Source organism: Notamacropus eugenii, chromosome 7, assembly GCF_028372415.1.
Source record: "Notamacropus eugenii isolate mMacEug1 chromosome 7, mMacEug1.pri_v2, whole genome shotgun sequence".
In the NCBI taxonomy this organism is placed as follows: domain Eukaryota; kingdom Metazoa; phylum Chordata; class Mammalia; order Diprotodontia; family Macropodidae; genus Notamacropus; species Notamacropus eugenii.
In genome coordinates this window covers 160,724,924-160,747,073 of record NC_092878.1, presented here as the reverse complement: position 1 = coordinate 160,747,073, position 22,150 = coordinate 160,724,924, and the positions used below count along the sequence as shown (strand labels likewise).

Sequence of the window (22,150 nt, the reverse complement as noted above, 5' to 3'; positions counted from 1 at the left end):
GCCCTCCATCCTCTCCAACACTAATACTAACAGCAACTGCCAGCCAGTTGCCACCAAAGAGCAGGCAAGCCAGCATAACTGAAGCTACAAGGAATCGAGGGAGAAACAGGTGAATCAAATCATCACCACAATGCTAACCAATCCTTTTCTTTCAGATTCAGGTAAATACAATCCGTGACCCTGAATCCAAGAAGCCTGGGGAAGAGCAATGTTCCCCAGACCACTAGTTGAATTTCCAGCTCATCCCCTTAAATTATACTCTAGGGAAACAAATCCTATAGAGAAGCAAGCTGGGAGCTAGCTTCCTCTTCAAGGGCAACCTGAAGGCATTGTGGAGTGGTCAGGCACTGAACATGCCAAGGTCATCCTCTGCATCCTGGGCCATTGCCAGTGGTCTTTGCTTTTGTCTTGCCCCTAGACTTCAATGACTCTGGGAAAGAGAGTAAGGCTGATGATTTCGCATAGCTCTGCCTCACTTAAATCCAACTCATAAGCAAGTCGAAACCGTACACTGGATGTCACTGGTCCTCTTTGCAACCAAAGGATGATGAACGAAACAACCATCACCACCTGCTTAGTAGCCATAGCTAAGGAAGACCTGGAAAAGAAGCTCCTCATTACCAAAATCCTTACCACTTCCCAATGGTTTGACATTGAAAATGGATATAGTTTTATCTACGAAAACTACATTTATGAGGATATACCACCTTTTATTTTTGCCACTGCATTTTTTATAAAGGGTAGACCTTTCCATCTGATGTGCTACTGAAACCTATATGTGTTGTATTCCCCTATTAGGATAAGAACTGTTTCATAGCAGTGACTATCTTTTCTATTTGTACCATAAGGTGTGAGCATAGTGCTTTGCACATAGCAATCACTTATCTTCTTTATTATTTAGTCATTCATTCATTCAACCATCCATTCATCATTCACTTATTCACCCACTTGGACATTCCATCTTGCCATCTGCCCCATGGTGGCTCCACTTTTCCCCTCTACAAATGACACTCCCCACACCAGTCTTTCAGAATTCATCTTCCCAGGCCCTGTAGCAGTTATTCTCTCAGCTTTGGAACAGCAACTCTAAGGATGATCTGTACCAATGGTGAATGAGTACAAGCTCCAGATGCACCCATACCAGTTCAGGAATGACTCAATGAATGATAGTTCATCTGTGCCTTAGGAAGTCAGGAGAGGAAAAGGAGCCAGGGGTACGGAGTGAGAAATCACCGATAGTACTGTAGCAGGATTATAGAGATGGCCCTCAGGGTGTTGGCTCCACCTGCCTTCTGCTCAGCCCTGGTGACCAATCACACTGTGATTTTAAGTTAGCACAGCATCCTGTTTTCCTATCTCCCCCAGCTCGTGATGCCTGTGGTGCTGGCTGTAGTTGTTTGGCAGTCCAGCAGCAGCAGCAGAAGTTATGGCCACTCTCTTCTGACTTGCCATCCCCTCATTCTGTGCTTGGGTTGACAGCTTCAGTAGTAATCTCAGCTACTTCCAGGTCTGCCCATTTGTCCTGCACTTTCTCTTCTTGAACCACCGGAAATAGTCATCTCTCCCAAGGCTTCTGTTCTCTTCCTTAAAATGGCAAAGAGAATGACTAGAATTTCAGACACTGTATTAAAGTATTCTTTTGGTCAGGGCTCCTGGGAATTTGTCTTCACCAACCAACATTCATCTCCAACAACCACTCCAACCCTTGGGAATCTACCATTGGGCACTAAAAACGACCATTAAGACAGATCACGCTGAGAGTTTACTTCTGCAGAGTAAAGGGGTATTGGGACCAGTGAAAACTCATGAATATTAAATTATAATCTCCTATTTTCTTCCCCAAATCATCCCCACCCCCAACAATCTCTGCTTTCCACAAAGGGTGGGGAGAGGAGTACAAAAGAATACTTTCCTACCAAAGTCCCTGATCTTGAGACAACACCTGTCAGATCAATGTGGGAATGTAAAAATGTGATTTTGAATCATGAGCCCAAATTGCTTGCTACTACCGCTCTCTGTATCTCTGAAAAGGGAATTGGCTTCTCAGAATTCAGGAGGTGGGGAAACAGCTGTGATTAAATGTATCCTTCTCCACAAATCTCTTGGCCTCTTTTCTGCATTACAGTTTTTGTTATCAGGAAGAATCTGGGGAGAAAACACAAAGGGATGGAAGGCTGTGCTGGAGGTATCTCCCCTGCAGGCATGTTTTTCTTTCAATGAGCCAGACTTTAGTTTAGGTCAAAAGAAAGCTGCTGATCTGGAAAGAATGGGACTTTGGGAAGGCCCTCCTGTTACACCCACGCTCCCAGCTGCTGGCCAGATTTATCCTGTATTACAAAAGGGAATATAAATAAAGATTAGTCCCCAAAGCATTATTACAACTGGGAACATTATTCACATTGTGTCCAAGTCAAGAAAGTCTCTAACTTTATAGAGAAGGGGAGTGAATTAACCATTAAAGAGCCAAGGCAGGTGGTTCTCTTGCCTTCTTAGAAAACATTCTGAAGTTTCCTTTTTTATGTTTGTACAATGAATGTCTTAGTAACGAAGGTGAATCATACGGGCATTTGCAGATATTAGTTTAGACTATTCTGAAATGTTCATTTTTCAATCATTGTTATATTTGTGTTTGATTTTTTTTATTTGTGAACTTGACAGACACCAAAATATATGAACATTTCACTATCCAATGAACAAAAAAGACTATATGTGAAACTATGAACTTCTATCCTATGTGATCTTTAAGTACATGGTAAATTTAACTCAGCTGTAGAAACAAAAACAAACAAGCGAAAAAGAACTGCCCTATCTGTGCTTTTTTCTTTTCCATATTTTAAATGATTGCTTTACAACCTTTTCTTCTTTGTGCCTCATTGTCATCAGTCTGCCCTCTCCTTTCCTACTATCGTCCTCCACAATCGTTCAACCTTGTAACAAATGAATGGTCAAGCAAAATAAATGCACATATTGGTATATCTGAAATATCTAACAATATTCATCTTATTCTGTAATTCTCGATCATGGTCAAAGAGGGAGGAAGAATATTTCAGCAGCAGCCCTAGGAATTCATTACTTATCATGACACTGATCACAGTACAGTTTTTCAGAGTTGTTTTCCTTTCCATTTTTGTAGCCATTATAAAAGGAAGACCCCGGTTGTGCCCTCTCTTTTTACTTTCCCTTTAACCCTTTTCCCAGCTCTGGGGAGAACTGAGTCTATTAGTAACATGCCTTGGATGGAATGGAAGTCACCAATGCTAGTCCTTCCCAAGACAAATTACTGGGATCGTAAGAATAACTTAAATCCCTTAGTTTGAAAACTTCAAAGCTTACATACTACTTATCCATAATATATTTTAGTCTTTATGTGGACTTTGATAGATTAATGACTTTATTAATTTAGGCACTCGTCCACTGATGCAAATTATATCTTCTCCAAACCTTATCCTATGTGATTCTTGGCAATTTTTTTCTTATGTCTTCTCACTGTAATCCCTACTATTGAGGAGATAGTCTTATGAGTAGCTTGAGGTCAAGAGTTCTGAGCTACATTTGTGTCAGGACTAGAAATTGTTATTTCTAGTGCGGAGTGAGCTCTACCCTCACCACCAGAGGAGGACCACCAGGCTACCCATGCAGAGATGAACCAGGCCAGGTTCAAATAAAATAGGGCAAAGCTCCTATGCCAATCAGCAGTGGGATTGGGAAGTGAGTAGCTGATGTATGTACAACCTGGGTGAAATAGCTAGGTTCAATCTAAGTAGATAGATTAGCTAGTTAACTAACTAGCTAGACAGAAAGACAGACAGAGAGAAATACTAGTCAGACTACTAAGTGATGCTTGGTGGTGATGGTTGTTGCTTTAAAGACCACCAATGGCATCACAGTGTGATGTCTTGACTTGCTTGTGAATTGGATTTCAGTGAGGCAGGGTTGTCCAAAATTATTAGCCTCATTCTCTTCCAGAGTTATTAAAGTCCAGTGGAAAGCAAAGTCAGGACCACTGAGAATGGCCCAGGATGCAGAGGATGACCTGGGCGTGGTCAGTGTCTGACTTCACTCCACAATGCCTTGAGGCTGCCCCTGAAGAGGAAGCTAGCTGAAATCTGAGTTGAAATCTGATCTTAGACACTGGCTAGCTGTGTGACCCTGGGCCAGTCACTTAACCCTGTTTGCTTTAGTTTCCTCATCTGTAAAGTGAACTGGAGAAGGAAATGGCAAACTATTCCAGTATCTTTGTCAAGAAAACCCCAAAGGAGGTCATGAAGAGTTGAACTTGATTGAATCATAACAACGAAGTCTGAGATTACCCTCCATTTACTCTGTATATACCCTACATGTATAGAGTAATTCTTTTGTTTCTTCAGGGTTTAGTGCAGTAACTGGCATGTTGTTAATTGTTGTTTAGTCATGTCCTATTTTTCATGACCTCATGGACTATACTGTCCATGGGTTTTCTTGGCAAAGATACTGGAGTGGTTTGCCATTTCTTTCCCCAGTGGAGAGGTCAAGTGACTTGTCCAAGGTCACACAGCTACTAAGTGTTGGAGATCAGATTTAAACTCAAGTTTTCCAGACTCCAGGCCCAGCACTCTATCCACTAAACTGACACCTGGAATATGGTAACTACTAAACGGATACATGATGACTCATCCACTGATTGAATTGATCAAGATAAGATATTTAGGCCAACAGTTTTCACTCATGTGTTGTCAGATGTCAGATAATGTTGTCAAAATTACTCCAAAGATAAGAGAGCCCAAAAGAGGATGGAAAAATAGAAGGGGTATTCCTGAAAGGCAGCTCCTATTTTTACTCATAGGAATTGTATGTCCTTCATTCTTGACAAAGACCATGATGACCTCAGAAATAGATGGATAGTCCTGGGTAAATTATTTTTTTTCTGAACCTCTGTTTCTTTATTTATAAAATAGTACTTACCTCGCAGGATTGTTATAATAATGTATTCTGAAAATCTATAAGTATTGTCTAATGGTAGTTCTTTTTCTTATTCTACAAGATGTTCCAAAATTTTAGTGTCTGCACTATGTAATGTTTCATATGTTATCAATGCTAATACTCTCACAAGCCTTTCATTCACTTTTACCTTTGAACATGAAAATAATAAATGAGTTTTTTTGGTTTGTTTTTTATTTTATTTTTTTTTTAATAAGGAGCTTTTAAAGAAAAAACATTGTTTATCTCAGTCCATTCCTATTACTGATCTTTCAGATTCTTTCATTCAAATATTGGTGGAATCTGCTCTGACAATGACTGTGACACTCAGCTTTCTGTCCTTTCTTACTTATTGTTTCAGGTCAAGCTTCAGTTCTCCTTATGAAATCCAGGATTTTTAACCATCCATCTCCCCGGTCTCCTAGCAGCAGCTAGTTTCCCCTAACCGCAATCTCCTACTTTTCCTCCCCTCTCCAACCATTGTCGTTTGGAGTGTAAGGCCAGGGCTGTTAGATCACTTCATGGTTCTAGTAAAAAGTAAACAATAACGCAAACAACAACAAAAAAGTTGTCCAGGAGCAGATCAGAACAGGGAACCAGCCATTTCTCGATTCTGTCATTATTTAATATATAACTTATTCCCATACAACCATGTGTATCCCAAACTTTAGTTACCTTTTTATGGGAGAAGAGAGCTATCGAAAGATGTAACATGATAATTTATAAAGCACTTACTGTGCACAAGAAGTAATAACAGCACCCTTCAAGGTATAGACTCTTCAAACATATATATGGAGTCCCAAAAGGTTTAGTGCAATGTTGAGCTGTGTAATTTAAGATGCACTTTGGGGATGCTGTTAATTAATATTCGTGACAATTAGTGCTTTAAGACCTTAAAAATATTAGTAGCTTAAAACTGCACTCAGATTTAGAACACCATATATATGTATAGATACACATAACTATATGTGTGTACCTATGCATATATACATATATATATATACGAATGCATGTGTATGTATATATTCATTTAATGTTTATTCAGAACTAATCACCTATTATTTCATCTGTGATGTAACAATCCTGTGAATAATCACTCAAGTGATTACTACCCCCATTTTACAGATGAGGGATTGGTCCTAAAGTTTCAGATAAGTCAGTGAAGTGAAGCCCTTCAAGAAGAAGAAATCGATAGACTGTGTTACATACTGAAGAGACATTAAAGAGGGCGAGGACTGGTAAAAAAAAAAAAAGTGGATTAATGACTCTGGGAAGAGCTTTTTCTGTAACAAGGTGAGGAGTGGTGAGGAGTGAATACGCTATCCAGAACTGGAGTCAGTGAGGGTAGCTAACTCTTTCTAAGAGTTTGAAAGTCAATGAAGGTGAAGAAAACAGGACAATCCCTTCAGACTGATTCCTCCTGTTCTGATTTCCTTTCTACCTCTTCATTTCTTATTCCCTCTAGAACCATAGAATTACTGGGAAAGTAGAAAGAGAATAATTTTTTCTAAAAATATGTCAGATCTAAGCCTCCTCAAGGAATTTTGTTTGAATTCTGTCTACCTGCTATGAGACAGTATGTATAGATTTGCAAAATACATTATTACATCATCTCATTTGACCCCCACAATCATCCTAGGAGGTAGGTATCATTTTACAGATGTGGAAACAGAAGTTCCGAAAAAAATAATGATTTACCCAGGATTATACATCTAATATATTTCTGAGATAATATTCAAAACTGGACTTATTTGAAAGTCCAGAACTCACTCTAAGAAGTCACAATTTTTCTCTTTAGGATAACAGGTGAAGAGAGATGAATTAAAAGGTAAAGATACTCCCCCTAAAAGTAATAGAAAAAGACTAAAAGTGGCCAAGAAAGATCATAGCAGCAGTGACCTTTTGTGACAGAGATTTTCTGTTTTTCCTTCCTCATCCCATGAGAAGCAGCCATTTGTCGGAATGAGACAACCATAGCTTTACTAGCTGTGCGGTAAAGTAATAGGAATTATGTCTTTGTCACTTCCACTTGAACCTACACATTTTTAACAAAGTGTAAAACAGGATAGCAAGACAAGGCAGCTCCATACATTAAAATTCCCTTGTTAAAAAGGGAGGACGAAGATTGACAAATGTCAGTGTAAATGATAAACATACTTAAAATATACCAAAACAAAAGAAAACTCCTGGAAAAAGTAGACAAAAGAATAGGCTGCATTTATTGAATGTAATTGATATTGATGGAGCTTACAAAATAACATCAGTAGTGGTAAGTTATTAGTATAAGCAATAATTGTGATATGGTTTTCTAATAGCAAGGTCCGCAATATACACAGGAGGGCCCACTGTACAGGTTTTTAGATCTGCTTTTCTAAAAGGAAAGCAACTTTTGAGAGGTCAACAATCACTTCAATAAAGCACATATATCATTCACTTAGTTCAGGGGCAAGTTTCAGCACCCTGAACTTCAGAGAAAATACAAACAGAGAAAAAAAGATCAACCAACAGACAGGGCTTCCAACTGTCTGACTGTAAGCAATGCATATGTCACAGGTCAAAAGATACATGGTTACTAGAGAGAGAAGCACCAAAATCTGGGTTTTCAAAGCTGAGTGAGGGGGGCTCCCCAGCAGCTGCCCAGTGTCTCATCTGGCTAAATAAAAGGTGTAGGCCTTCCAACAACAGCAATAAAAAAATCTCCCCTAATCAACCTTCCTTTAATGGGCAAGGCCATTGATGGGTAAGGAAGATCTTTAACTCTCATTAGCATGACAAGGAGGCATTTGTATTATTTTACCTTAATCTCTTTCTAACCAGTTGCCCAGTTCTCCTTATTGACTGACTTGACAGCTCTTAAAACAGTTGCTGAGACATTCACTGCCTTCAAGTCCCACATTGGTGTTGCCACCACATGGGTTCCTGGCCAGGTCCCACTCCAGTGTCATAGACCTCTTCTTCCAACCTTCTAAGTTGCCATCTTGACTCCACTCCTACTTGTGATTATGTTTCAAACATTTTACTCAGATCTAGTATTTTCATTATGAATACTTAGAAGTACTCTATTTCATTAATCTCAATTTTCCTCTTGAAGGATTATATTCAATTTTTCTGCACAAGTTATACTTAGGTAGAAGCTTAGAAACTGTGTTTATTGGATTATAGTATTACAAACTCCTCTCCTGTATACTGGTAGCTGCTAAATTGTAAGTGATCCTGACTCCTTTGTATTTGAACTTTTATTTTTTATAATGGCTGCAGTAATTATTCTTTGACCCAGGAACTCTGAATTTTGACTATGATGTTGCAGGGAATTTTCATTTTGTGGTTTTGTTTCAGGTAAACTAGTGATGCATCTAATTTACTTTCCCCTCTATTTCTAAGAGATGTGGACAGTTTTCTTTTATCATTTCTTGAAATGTGACATCAAGGCTCTTTTTGTTTATATCATGGATTGCAGATAGTCCTTGATTCGTAAATCATCTATCTTTTACTTCTTTCTGGACATTTGTATCTGATGTAAGATACTAACATATCTCATACTATATAATATCTTCTCATTTTTTCCAGTTTTTGACTGTATTTAAATATTTTTCAGTAAAGAAGTAACTAATTTCCAGTTGGTTCATTTTAGTTTCCAAGAAGTTTGTTACTTGGGTAAAATTATGTACTTCATGTGCAAAATTCTCCTTCCAAATCTTTCCCCTAGCACTCTCATTTCTTATCCAATTCTTTTGTTTACAGCTCCCATTTAATTTATAATACCTCTTTAAATTATTTTTTAAAACTTTTCTTCCTATAGAAATTTTAGTTGACTGTCTAGATAAGCTCTTTGAGATTTTATTTGGTTTATAATCATTCTCTTTTGCATTTGTATCTTATACACCCTGGTATCATAATAGTTCTTTATCAAGGGTGGGTGTCTTTGATTTTTGCTTTTTGGACATTTACTCCTTCTTCAGTATTACTTCTTGAATTGGGACATTGTGTTAAGGTCAGACTTTCTGCATTTTTAGAGGAAATGCCATGGCTTTGTATGGAAATGGTTTGTGTTATCTTGAGTTCTGATGCTGAATTCTCTTGAAACTGAGTTCTGTGTTTTTCATGAATCACTGGGTGTCTCAGGAGAATAGTTCCAATGGGCCCAAAGTCATCTGATCTAGGGCACTGTCTCCTTGTTACCCTCCAGGATTATACTTTGCAGGTTCCAGAACCCCATTGCAGCTAGCTGACACAACTAAAAAATGTGACTCTGAAATAATATGGCAGTTAGGAAGAATTTATTAAATGCCTGCACTGTGATAAACACAGAGGATACAAAGTAAAACAAAAAACCATCTCAGATGTCAGGAATTTCATAGCCCAATAGGGGAGAAAAAATGAAAATAACTCAACAAACAAGATATGTACAGGATAAATTGGGAATATCGTCAGAGGGAAGGTACAATACATTCCCAAGCATTTCATTTTTGTTTGTTTCATTCATTCTAAGTACAGCCAAACTGGTTTCCTTGCTGTTCCCTCTACACACATTTTATCTGTCTTCTCTATGTCTTTGTCCAATCTGTTTCCCATTCATGAACTGCACTTCACACTCACATGCAGCTCACAGAATTTATAGCTCCATTTTCTATAGGAAACCTATTATACTCTTCCCTGTTGTCTCTGTGTTCCCTTTCTCACCTCTGAATTTATTATATATATATGTATATATATATATGTATATATATATATATATGTATATATTGTTTTTACTTTTCTGTGTACACTACTAGAGTTTGTTTTCTTCAAATGGAATATAAGCTCTGGGAGGACAAGAGATTTTTTTCTTTATGTCCACATCATCTACCACAGTGCCTGGGATATAGCTGTTGCTTAATAAATGCTGGTTGAATGAATGAATAGATGAATGAATGAAAAGGATAGACCTCAGTTTCCTTATCTGTAAAATGGTTGAGGAATTGAGTCATATTATAGAATTTGATCATGGTTTTCCAGAACTTGAGGAACTTTTGGAATACAGCTGAGATGAAATTTCAATCACAAACTATATTTAATCACAAACAACTTTGCCTTCTGTTTTTATCCAGAAGTGCCTTATGGGCTTCTGCATGAGTTAACCTGCCTGGGTAACCTTCAATAACCTTCAAAAAATGGGTAATTAAGAAATGAGTCAGAACCAAGGAGAAGGAAGGATGATGATGATGAACATAGTAGAGTTCAAAAGAAAATTTTGGGAAATGGGGGAATCTTGTTTTTTTTTCTACTTGATGCCTAAGAACATAATGCCACATATTTTGTAATGGCATTGAATGAATGACTCATTTAGAGGGAGTGTATTGATATTATTCTAACAGAGGACCGTAATTGGCCAATGAGATTCTAGTCATTATAATCTTGTGCCATGTTCTCTGTCTGAGGAAATTTCCATATAGAAATATGCAGATGTTAACAGTTTAATTACCACATGAAGCAGAGAAATTTTTTTATTGGCTTTGAATCAAAGCTGAGAATACTTACAATGATTTAGCCTCTTTTCCTTCTTCAGCCTGATTGAAAGAAGTCATGCTGTAAACCTTTGGGTGGGGAGACAGAACTTGAGTGGGCTTTAATCTCCCTACCCAGGTCTACACATAGCCATGAATACACACGTGCCTCCCCTTTTTGATTTTTTCCCAATTTTAAGGGAAGAAATTTTGGAGATAACCATGACCTTGTGAAGTTCAGAAGGTCAAAAAATAAACCATCCTAGGTCCAATGGGGCAGTCTAGGCCAGAGTTTTCTAAGAGCTAAGGTACTAGAACAGCCCTGAGGAGTAGAAGTAGCTAAATGTGAAACTCATGCAGCAGTTTTGCTGAGATCAGATATGAACTTGATGGAGTGGATATTCAAAGTAAGAGCTTTCAAGTTGACCCTACCCTTCCCAAGTATTGAGGTGAGAGAGGGGAGAGTGTGTCCCTGATTCATGGGAAATAATTATACATCTGTTCTTAATATATCTTCTTAGTAAATGTACTTCTGTAAAAAAAATGATGTTCATGTGTTAAATGATATTGGGGCACTGATCACTAGCAAGAGTAATGACTCAAGCTGATAGTTTTGTTTTTGTTAAATTTACTTATTTTTAGTTTTCAACATTCACTTCCACAAGATTTTGAGTTCCATATTTTCTTCCCATCTCTCCCTTCTCACACCCCAAAACACTGCATTGTGATTACCCATTCCCCCAATATGCTCTCTCTTCTATCACACTCCTCCCTTCCCTTATTCTCATCTTCTCTTTTCCTGAAGGGCAAGATAAATTTCTATAACCCATTATGCATATTTCTTATTTCTCAGTTGCATGCAAAAACAATTCTGAACATTCATTCCTTATACTTTGAGTTCCAACTTCTCTGTCTTCCTCCCTCCCCACCCATCCCCACTGAGAAGGCAAACAAATCAATATAGGCTATATGTGTGTAGTTTTGCAAGAGACTTCCAAAATAGTCATGTTATGAAAGACTAATTATATTTCCTTCCATCCTACCCTGTCCCCCATTTATTCTATTCTCTCTTTAGACCTTGTCTTTCCCCTAAAGTGATTACTTCTTATTACTCTCTCCTTCCATTTGCCCTCCCTTCTATCATTCTCCACTCCACTTATCACTTTCTCTCCTACTTTCCTGTAGTGTAAGACAGAGTTTCATACCAAATTATTCCCTCCTTAAGCCAAATGAGATGAGAGTAAGCTTCACTTTTTCCTTCTCAACTGCCTCCTTTTCCCCTCCATTGAAAAAGCTTTGTCTTGCCTCTTTAATGAGAGATAATTTGCCTCATTCTGTTTTTTCATTTCTCCTTGCACCATATCCTCTCTTACCCCTTAATTTTATTTTTTTAGTTATCATCTCTTCGTAATTAACTCACTCTGTGTCCTCTGTCTACACACACACACACACACACACACACACACACACACACACACACACACGTATGTATAATCCCTGCAACTCCCCAAATACTGAGAAAAGCTTCAAGAGTTACAAATATTATCTTTCCAAGTAGGAATGTAAACAGTTCAACTTTAGTAAGTCCTTTATGGTTTCTCTTTCCTGTTTAGCTTTTCATGCTTCTCTTGATTCTTGTGTTTGAAAGTCAAATTTTCTATTCAGCTCTGGTTTTTTCATTGAGAAGGCTTGAAAGGCCTCTATTTCATCGAATGACCTTTTTTTCCCCTGAAGTATTGTACTCAGATTTGCTAGGTAGGTGATTCTTGGTTTTAATCCTAGTTCCTTTGACTTCTGGAATACCACATCCCAAGCTCTTCGATCCTTCAGTGTAGAAGCTTCCAGATCCTGTGTTATCCTGATTATATTTCCACAATACTTGAATTGTTTCTTTTTGGCTGCTTGCAATATCCACTCCTTGACCTGGGAACTCTGGAACTTAGCTACAACATTCCTAGGAGTTTTTTTTTTTTATTTTTGGATCTCTTTCAGGAAGTGACCAGTGGATTCTTTCAAAATTTCTTTTACCCTCTGGTTCCAGATCAGGGTAGCCCTCCTTGATAATTTCATGAAAAATGATGTCTAGGCTCTTTTTTTGATTATGGCTTTCAGGTAGTTCCATAATTTTTAAATGATCTCTCCTGGATCTATTTTCCAGGTCAATTCTTTTTCCAATGAGATATTTCACCATCTTCTATCTTTTCATTGTTTTGGTTTTGTTTTGTAATTTCTTGGTTTCTCATAAAGTTATTAGCTTCCATCTGCTCCATTCTAATTTTTAAAGAACTATTTCCTTCAGTGAGCTTTTGAACCTCCTTTTCCATTTGGCTGATTTTGCTTTTTAAAGCATTCTTCTCATTGGGTTTTTGGGCCTCTTTTGTCATTTGACTTAGTCTATTTTTAAAGGTATTACTTTTTTCAGCATTTTTTGAGTCTCCTTTAGCAAGCTATTGACTCACTTTTCATGATTTTCTTGCATTGCTCTCATTTCTCTTCCCAATTTCTCCTCCACCTCTCTTACTGGATTTTCAAAATCCATTTTGAGCTCTTCCATGACCTGAGACCAGTGCTTATTTATTTAGGAAGTTTTGGATGCAGAAACCTTGACTTTTATGTCTTCATCTGAAAGGATAGAAGAAAATATCTGTTCACCAAGAAAGTAGCCTTCTATAGCCTTATTCTTTCCCCTTTTTTGGACATTTTCCCAGCCAATTACTTGACTTTTGAGTCCTTTGTCAAGAGGAGGGTATACTTTGGGACCTGTAAGTTCTCAGTTCCTGCAACATGGCACAATCAAGGAAGAACAGTTTATTCCTTTCCTGGCCTGTGCTCTGGTCTGAGAGCTACCAAAGCTTTTTTTGTCCAGGATCTGCAAGTAGAATTCCCTTTCCAGAGCCTCTATCAGCTCCACCATGCCAGTACTCTTCCTCACCCCAGGGTCACCATGCAGGGTTGAGACCCAAATCAGTGGCTCAGTTCTGCCAGGGGCTTTAGGCAGAGGGCTCCAAAAATGGATGCTGCTGCTGCTGCCATGCTGTCTGGGGCTGGGGCTAGGGGAGGATCTTACTCCCTTCTCACCCAGGTGAAGAAGTTTTCTCACTGACCTTTGAAGGTATCTTTGGCATTTGCAGATTGAGGGATCTGGGAATCACTGTTGGTGCTGGGGATTTCGCCCCCACACCAGCTCCAGTCCTGTTCCTCCTGGGGCTGGGCAGCTGAGCCTGAGCTGGGCTCCATGGGCTGCACTCCACTCCATGCCCTGTGTGACAGACTTTTCTTTTTGGCCTTCCAGGGTACCTTGGGCTGAAAATCTCTTTCACACTGTTATTTTGTGACTTTTGTTGCTCTAGAATTTGTTTAGAGTCATTTTTTATGGGTATTTAATGGGGTGTGGGGGAAGAGCTAGAGTAGGTACATCTTTCTACTCTACCATCTTGGCTCCCCTCAAAGTTGATAGCTTTAGAGAAGGCATCCTAAAGTACTCTGGGATATCCCTAGGACACTGAGGGAGAGATGCAGCCTTTCTCTGAGGATCAAACTTATCAATGAGAGTGAAATTTGAAATAAAAAAAACAGCACTTGTAAATCAACATTGTTTAAAATAAACAGAAAATGATAAATACTGATTGCTATTTGTTCATATACTCATTCAACAGTTGTTTATGAAACACCTACTATGTGCACAGTATTCTGTGATATTTCATGGATACAAAGACACAAATGAAATCAGTGTTTGCCCTCAAGAAGCTTTTAACCCATTAGGTTATGTAACATTTAAGTAAATAAATACATAGAAAAAGAAAGAGCTCTAGCAACTAAGCTGATCACTTAAGTTTCCCACAGAAGGTGGCACTTAAGTTGACCCTTTAAGGAAAATAAGGTGAGAAGACATATTCTTGCCATGTTTGCTGGCCTTTCTATAGGCATAAAATAAGAATGCCACATTCAAGGAAATATTCAAAAGGTCAGTGTGATTGGTATACAGAACATAAGCATGGGAGTATCATGCAAAAATAGATCTGGAGAGAAAGGCTAGGACAACAGTGTTGTTGTTGTTCAGTCAGTTTTCAATTATGTTTGACTCTTCATGACCCAATTTGGAGTTTTCTTGGCAAAGATACTGGGATAGTTGGTCATTTCCTTCTCCAGTTCACTTCACAGATGAGGAAAGTAAGACAAACAGGGTTAAGTGACTTGCCCAGGGTCACATAGCTAGTCAGTGTCTAAGGATATATTTGAACTCAGGAACATGAGTCTTTCTGACTTGGAGTCTGCCACTCTAGCCACTGTAACGTCACATAGCTGCCCCTAAGTGTCACAGTGTATAAGTCTTTAAATGTTGAACTAAGGAATTTGTACTTTATCCTAGAGGTAATAGTAAGCCCCTAGGCATTCAAGAGTGGGAGAACAACATGGTCAGACATGTAAATAAGGAAGATTATTTTGGCAAGTGTATGAAGGATAGCCTGCAGAAGGGAGAGAAACTAGAAGGAGGGATACCATTGCAATAGTCCTGGTGAAAGACGTTGAGGGATGGTCTAAACAAAGGGGAGGTTTCTGGGTTCATCTGAAAACATATATCTAGAGAAAACAATGAATTTTTGAAGCCTGATTCATAAGGTTACTAATTGTGTGTGTGAATAAATCCCACAACTTTATAACAAGCTAAACAACATGATTTATGCTGCACTATACATAACCCCCTAGCTCAGGGGTTTCTCGTCCTACTGAATGAATACAGCACAGAGCTGTTTGATAGGTCATAGTTGAATTTAATTCAGGGGGCCTTAACTTTTTGTATCTCATGGATCCATTTGGAAGTATGGTGAACTCAATGGGCCCCTTCTCAGAATCATGGTTTTAGATGCATTAATTGAAACACAGAATTTCAAAGGAATTCAGTGATGTGGAAATGAGGCTATCTGTTTTTTTTAGTGCTTGTGGATCTCCGGTTAAGAAGCTCTTTCTTAGGTTGTCTTCTCTTTTCCCTAAGGTAAAGAAGAAACTGAATTCCTCTGGATGCTGTAGCTGCTTCAAAAGAAACCCTACTTTCAGGAAGAAGGGAGCAGACTCATTAGGAAGAAAAGCTTTGCATGGACAGCAATATGAGAAAAGCAAAGGACTGCCCATTTTGGGAGATGAGTGTGGCACTTTTCCCAGGTGTGTCTGAGATGCTAAGTGGAACACAGGAAGCAACACGCCCTCCGGGAGGTGCCCTGAATGACTTTGACAGGAGGCCTTGTTTCCCTTATGTCTACACCTGTGCCAGTTTCAACTGGCAGTTGCTATTTTGGGCAAGGTTGCTGCAAGCCCTCACACAGGTTGAATCTAGCTCCCCAACAGTACCAGCTCAGCCGTGTTGAAGATAATCACTGGTATTAAAAACTGGCATCTGTATTGGGAAGTTTCCTGCATGCATCCTCTCACCCCTACCAGGGCAATGAAAGTAATTCTCTTAACAGGCTGCCAAGTTTACCAGCCAAATAAACTTGCCTGTCTTCAAAATGAAATCTAGACATTCATATGGGACTCATCCTTCTCCCCACCCCCACCCACAACCCCATGCAATCCTGGACCTTTGCCCAGGGGTCTGACTGATCTCATAAGAGAGGGCCCACGGATAGCTCTAATGAGGTGACATTTCCTGTTGCTGAAACTCCATGTCTTGAAGCCAAACCAAACAGTGTTTAAGTTCTTTGGAAACCAGGCTGGGCTTTCTATCTCTCCCTTTCTCTTCCTCTGTCCCAATTTCTATTCCCATCTGCTTTCACATGTTTTTCAATCCATCCTTGTCTAAAGATGAAGTACAGAGGTCAGATAGCAGGGTCTGTCTTCTAAGACAGAGAGTACCCTCACAACCCTGGAGTAGCCTGAGTCTGGAATAGCAGCTTTGTTCAGAGACACATAGAAGAAAAAGAATAGCTGCAAAATTTTTCTGAGGAAGTAGAAACACATATCTGGATATACCTGTAGAGAGAGCTTGGTAGGGGTGTTGGAGAAACAAACAAACAAACAAACTGCATTTTCAAAGTTGTTCTGATACCAAGTCAGAGCTTTGGAATGGAGATATCAACACTCTGGAGCAGGGGGCAATGAAGGACAGAGGGAGGAATCAGAAAGGAGACCAGTCACCTCATGTAACCACTGCTGAGAATTGCTCAATAACTGAAATGATCTTACTTTCATGTCCCAAATTTGTAATTGATCTTACACTCAGGTGCCCTCTAAGAAGAGCTGTGTAGAAACATGCAGGTCCCAAATTCAATTTCTGAGTGTCAGTCAATTTGAATGGATGCCTATTCATTCAATCAACTCACTTACTGAGAGGGAGGTGATAAAGGATGCCCCACTTTTGTTGTCAATATCTCTAGACCTCTATTTCAGCCATACCTCTTGTCATCTTTGAAGTGAGATGAAGGGAGGCTTGACATATGATCAAAGGCAAGAATCTAACTTTAAAGAATCAGCCAATGGAACCACCCACTCTCTTTCTCCCATACTCAAAACAAAAAGAAAGAGAGGGACAGAGGAGGGGAGGAATGAAGGAAGACAGAGAGAGAGAGAGGAAGAAAGAAACGAAGGAAGGAAATAAACAAAGAAAAAAAGAAAGAAAGGATTGGCAGTAATCAGTATCACATCTTATAGACCATGTTGGGCAAGACTAAGAGCATTCAAGATATGGGTAAAACATATACACAATGACATTTTCCTTCATGTGTAAATTAAAAGAACTCCAAAATGAATGTAAAATGAGAGATAGGGTCTAGAAGAGGTCCATCCCTTCACCCATATAGGAAGGCATTTGCTGTGTAATTTAAAGTCTTAGAAAGTTACCCAGAGCGCTAAGAGGTTAAGTGTTTTTCACCTGGATGACTCAGCTATCTATTCAGAGATGGTATTTGAGTCCAGGTCTTCTTAGCGCTAAGGCCATCATGCCGTGCTGACTCTAATGGATCCAAAAAACTGATATATCATAATGTCCAAGTGACCTTGAGTAAGAGGTGAGGAAATGCACCTAAGTCCTTGTTTTGCAGAGGTAGGGGACTATGGGCAGAGAAGGTTGCCTAATCTGTCAAATGTGGTTATGGTGTTGTTAGACTTTATTTCTTTGTTACAAGCGGAAAAAAATACTTGATGGGAGTATATTTGAAAGTAAATGGTGCAAAAAGCATTAATTAAACATTCTTTGAATAATTATTTGGCTACTTTGAGTGTATTACTCATCCCCAAGATTCTTGACAACCAGATGAATTAGTACATGTTCAGATTTCTTGTAAACAATTTTGAAATTATATTTGGTGAAACTAAAACAAAAATAAATTTGATCAAATCATTGATCTTTTGTGCAACCAACTTTCACCACAATAATCTCTTTATAAAGCAGATATTGAGGGAAATGCAGCCCACTTTAAGGATTCAGGAGGGAAATACCCTTCATCTTTAGATCTCAGGAAAACCATTTTTCATCTACAGCAATGAGCAAACATTTCTGTCAAGGGAGGAGTGTTGGTTTGTCCACAACTCTAGAGGTTCAATGATAAAGAATGTTGGACACCTCCTGACAAAGTGATGGACTAAAGATGCCTAATTTTGGGTATAGCCAAGGTGGACATTTGTCTTTCTTCACAATGTCTATTTGTTACAAAAGTTTTGTTTTTTTCTTTGTTTTTCAGTTCCCTCCCCTCCCACCCAGTGAGGGAAAGACCTCAGAGGAGAGGGAAAATAATTGCTTGCTAATTTAATTAAAATAAAAGAGTCCTCCAGTGTCACCTAGTCACTAGGACCAATCCAACCATGGAAGAAAGGAATTGTTTTTAGATGAGAACTGTTCTGGGACTTTATGTGCCAGGCTTCAAGATGAATTTCTTTTACTTTAGTAGGGTTTTGATAAGCTCCAGGTACACTCAATTTGTCATCAGAATTTACTGCTATTAGGGATCATGACATCCAATAACACATCTTAGAGGAAAAAATAAACCTGATCCAAAAAGTTAACATGTCCTTCCAGAAGCTAACAAAGTGTAGCACCAAGACAGCATTATGCTCCAGAAGAGAGAACAGTGGCAGTGGTTAGTCTTCTAGAGTCAGTTTTCAATGGTGTCCTATTAGAATGTTGGCACTCAGGACTCTCTCTAGTGGTGCAGATTATAACTTTCCTTCATCCCTTCTCCTTATGCATAATCATGGGTCATGTTTCCCTATAAATTCTTCATAAAACATGTCTTGTGGACATCTTTAACTCAACGTGTCCAAAACTGAATTCATTATCATTTTTCCCCAAATCCTCCTTTCTAACTTCCTTATTATTTTTGAGATTAGCATCATCTTTTGAGGGTAGCAACATTACCCAGGCTTGTCACCAAGTCATCATCCTTCACTCTCACACACCTTTAATATCCAATCTGTTCGCCAAGCCCTGTTGTTTCTATCTTTATGATGTCTCACACATATGTCACATTCTCTCTTCTAACACTGCTGCCATCCCAGTCCAGGCCCTCATTACTTCATGTCTGCCTTATGTCAATTGACTCTTGTTTGGGGTCAGCCTCAAATCTCCTCCTCACTCCAATTCATCTTCCACTGAGCTGGCAAATTGATTTTCCTAAAGCACAAGTCTGAAAATGTCACACACACTCTTGTTCCTATTCAACAATGTCCAGTAGTTCTCCATTATTCCATGGTCAAATATAAATCTGATATTTGACTTTTAAAGTTCTTCATAGCTTTTTCCTTTTCCAATGCTTCCATTGTTTTTATACCTTACTGCTCATCACAGAATCAATGATCCATTTACACCGACTTCTTTGCTCATTCTCATACAGGATTCTCTGTCTCCTGACTCTAGGAATTTTCACTGACTATGCCCATGCCTAGTATGGCGTCTTCATCTATGTCCCCAGGCTTCCCTGGCTTCCTTTAAGTTCCATAGAAAGTTTTACCTTCTGGAAGAATTCCTTTCCAGGTTTCCTGAATTTAACCCTTCTCTTTGAGATTATGTCCATTTTACTCTTTCTATATCTTATTTGTACATAGTTACTGACTCCTCTATTAGAATGTGAACTCAGAGAACAAAGATTATTGTTTCTTATTTCTTTCCCTCCTGTGTCTGGCACATAGTGAGTTCTTAATACTTGTTGACTTACCTTATCTTGACCAACAGGTCTATCCAAGGTGCTGGAGGTCTTTCTTCCTCAGTTTCTTTTAATTTCTCAAAGACACCAGTGTGACACTGGAAATGTCCATCTGTTGTGTCAGTCTCAGTTAACTTCCTTTTCTGTTGATATATTACCTCAGTAATGTCACTGATACTTTTTCCAGAAAATTAGCCAACTTTGATAATCTACTGCAGATGCTCTTGAGCCATCATGGGTCCATTTTAACTCTGGAGAAAGAAATAATGACATAAATAATATTCTGTTGAAAGTAATCAGACATAACTCAGAATGGTCCACTGATGTCAAGCTGTCAAGCTAGCAGCATACCAGGGGAAAAAGAAGAGTGACTATTAGTTAAAATCCTTGCTTTGACATTTACTCGCTATCTGACAATGGGCAAATCACAAAAACTCATAGTCTCATTTCACTCATGTGTAAAAAAAGACTCTATCATACTTGTACTATCAGCATGACAGTTGTGAGGAAAGTGTTTTGTAAACATTATATCTTTCCATAAATGTGAATATGATACTACTCAGCCAGGCCAAGAATCAAACCCAAGAGGATAAATTCCACAGCTGAAGGGAGGAACTCAATGTTTATCCTGGAGAGAAAACTGACAGGGAACATGATAGATATCTTCATGTATCTGAAGGGTTGACTCATGGAATAGGGACTGAAGCTTTTCTGCTTGACCCCATTGGGCAAAACCAGGATCAATTGGTGGAATCATGGAGAGAAATTTATGAGTGACAAAAGGAAATGTAGGGTATTCAAAAGTAAGGTGAGCTGCCTTGGGAGGTAGTGGATTTCTCCTCACTCAAGCTTTTTAAGAAGTCGAATGACCATTTATCAAGGATATTGGAGACAGGATTCTAGTTCAGATATGGGTGGGATTCAATGATGTCTGAGAGCACCCAATTCTTTATGTCACTCAACTTCCCAAATCTTCCAACTATAACTGACTTAGTCTATTCAACTTATATTTATTAAGCACTTACTGTATGCAGGTCATTGTGACACAAAGAGGAGAAATGATAAAGCTTAGATAAGATAGTATCTTTGCCCTTATGGACCTTTCTATACCTAATTGTAGGCACTCAAAGCCTTCTGTAATCTGCCTCTGATTTCCACTCTTATAGTTTCTCATCTTCCTAAGCACAGGCTTCTCTAGATTCAGATTGCCCCTAAACATTCCTTCTTCATTCCCATGCCTTATTCCTCCACTCTACCTCAGTCATTTAAACATGACCATACCTTTGCTCTTTTCATAACCCACAAGTATTCCATTATGTTGTATATTTCTTGTATGTGTATATAATTACATATATATATTTGTGCATGTCTATATGTACGTATACACACACGCATATGCGTATATGTATATATTTATACACATATACACATGTAATATAGGTGTGTATGTACATATGCATACATATATACACCATACATATGTACATAATATTGTCTCTACGATCAGAAGGTGAGATTCTTGAGGGTAAAGGTTCTGTTTTTGCCCTTCTTTGTCTCCCTAGTGCTTAGCATTGTGTCTAGCATATAATTAACACTTAATTAATTCTAAGCGAATTGATCCAAGTTCATCATAGCAATTGCCAATACCTGGTCAGGAAGGCATCCTGTAGGGCAACAGGTCAATTATTTGTCAGGTATGTTATGATGGGGATGGATTATATGAACATTGCTTTCCCTTCAGAATCCCTATATAGTTCTCTGAATTCCCCTAAGATCTCTGCGACACCAATTGCCCGTAGGTAGGGTCTTTTATGCCTCAGGGGCAAGGTGGCCATACCAATAACTCAAGCTTTATTCCCCAAAGTCCACTAAATCCTCATGACAATCTCCCCATGACAATCTTACTACTCATGTATAGAGAAAATAGGTCAATTTATGTAATATAATCATCTTACCTACTATATCATGTCCACATCTGAAATATGATCTTGGTTGCTTTTTGGCTATCTGATTCCAGCTTACCTTTTAAAGATCAATTGAAATATAGATTCCTGTTGAAAACCTTCATTGCCCATTACAGTCTTCTATCTTTCATCTTCTGATCTCCTCTGTGTCCCTGGCACTTTTCCTATTCTATCTAATATTGTTAGGTATGTCTCTGTATATACTTCTCCAAATATGTTCTGGCTTCCTTGAAGAAGGACAGCATTCTGTGTCTTCCATGGTGCTATTTATACAGAAAACGCTCAAGTCATGTTTGTTTACATACAGACTTTTCCATGACTGTGGAACCTTATCAAAGATTAAGAATGAAATAAATGAAAAAGCATCTGTAAAGTGTTTACTGTGTGCCAAGAACTATGCTAAGCCCTTGGCATACAAGTACAAAACTGAAGACCGTTCCTACCATAAAAAGTATGTTCTAATAAAAGGAGACAAAAATATAGAGGGGTACTGGCCAGCAATGCATAATGTCATTTGGAAAGATGTGATGTGATGAATGGAGCCATAGTTGAGAAGATCGGTGTGTTCTTTTTTTTTAAGTAGAATTAATAGAACTGATTTAATTGTTGTTGCCAA

At 38.6% G+C, this 22,150-nt stretch overlaps 1 long non-coding RNA gene across 2 annotated transcripts in view; it reads right to left on the bottom strand.

The window, feature by feature from the left end:
* LOC140514578 (uncharacterized) overlaps positions 1-21,759 on the bottom strand; it is a 33,314-nt gene extending 11,555 nt beyond the window's left edge. Inside the window, exons 1-3 of one of the 2 annotated variants that reach the window (XR_011970722.1) lie at positions 21,593-21,759; positions 19,583-19,821; positions 7,153-13,061 (exon numbers count right to left, since the gene is read on the bottom strand). This is a non-coding gene — a long non-coding RNA (uncharacterized lncRNA). Of the gene's footprint in view, positions 1-7,152; positions 13,062-19,582; positions 19,822-21,592 lie in introns of those variants that run through there. The other variant, XR_011970721.1, reaches the window with a different exon arrangement.
* Positions 21,760-22,150: the final 391 nt, after the last annotated feature.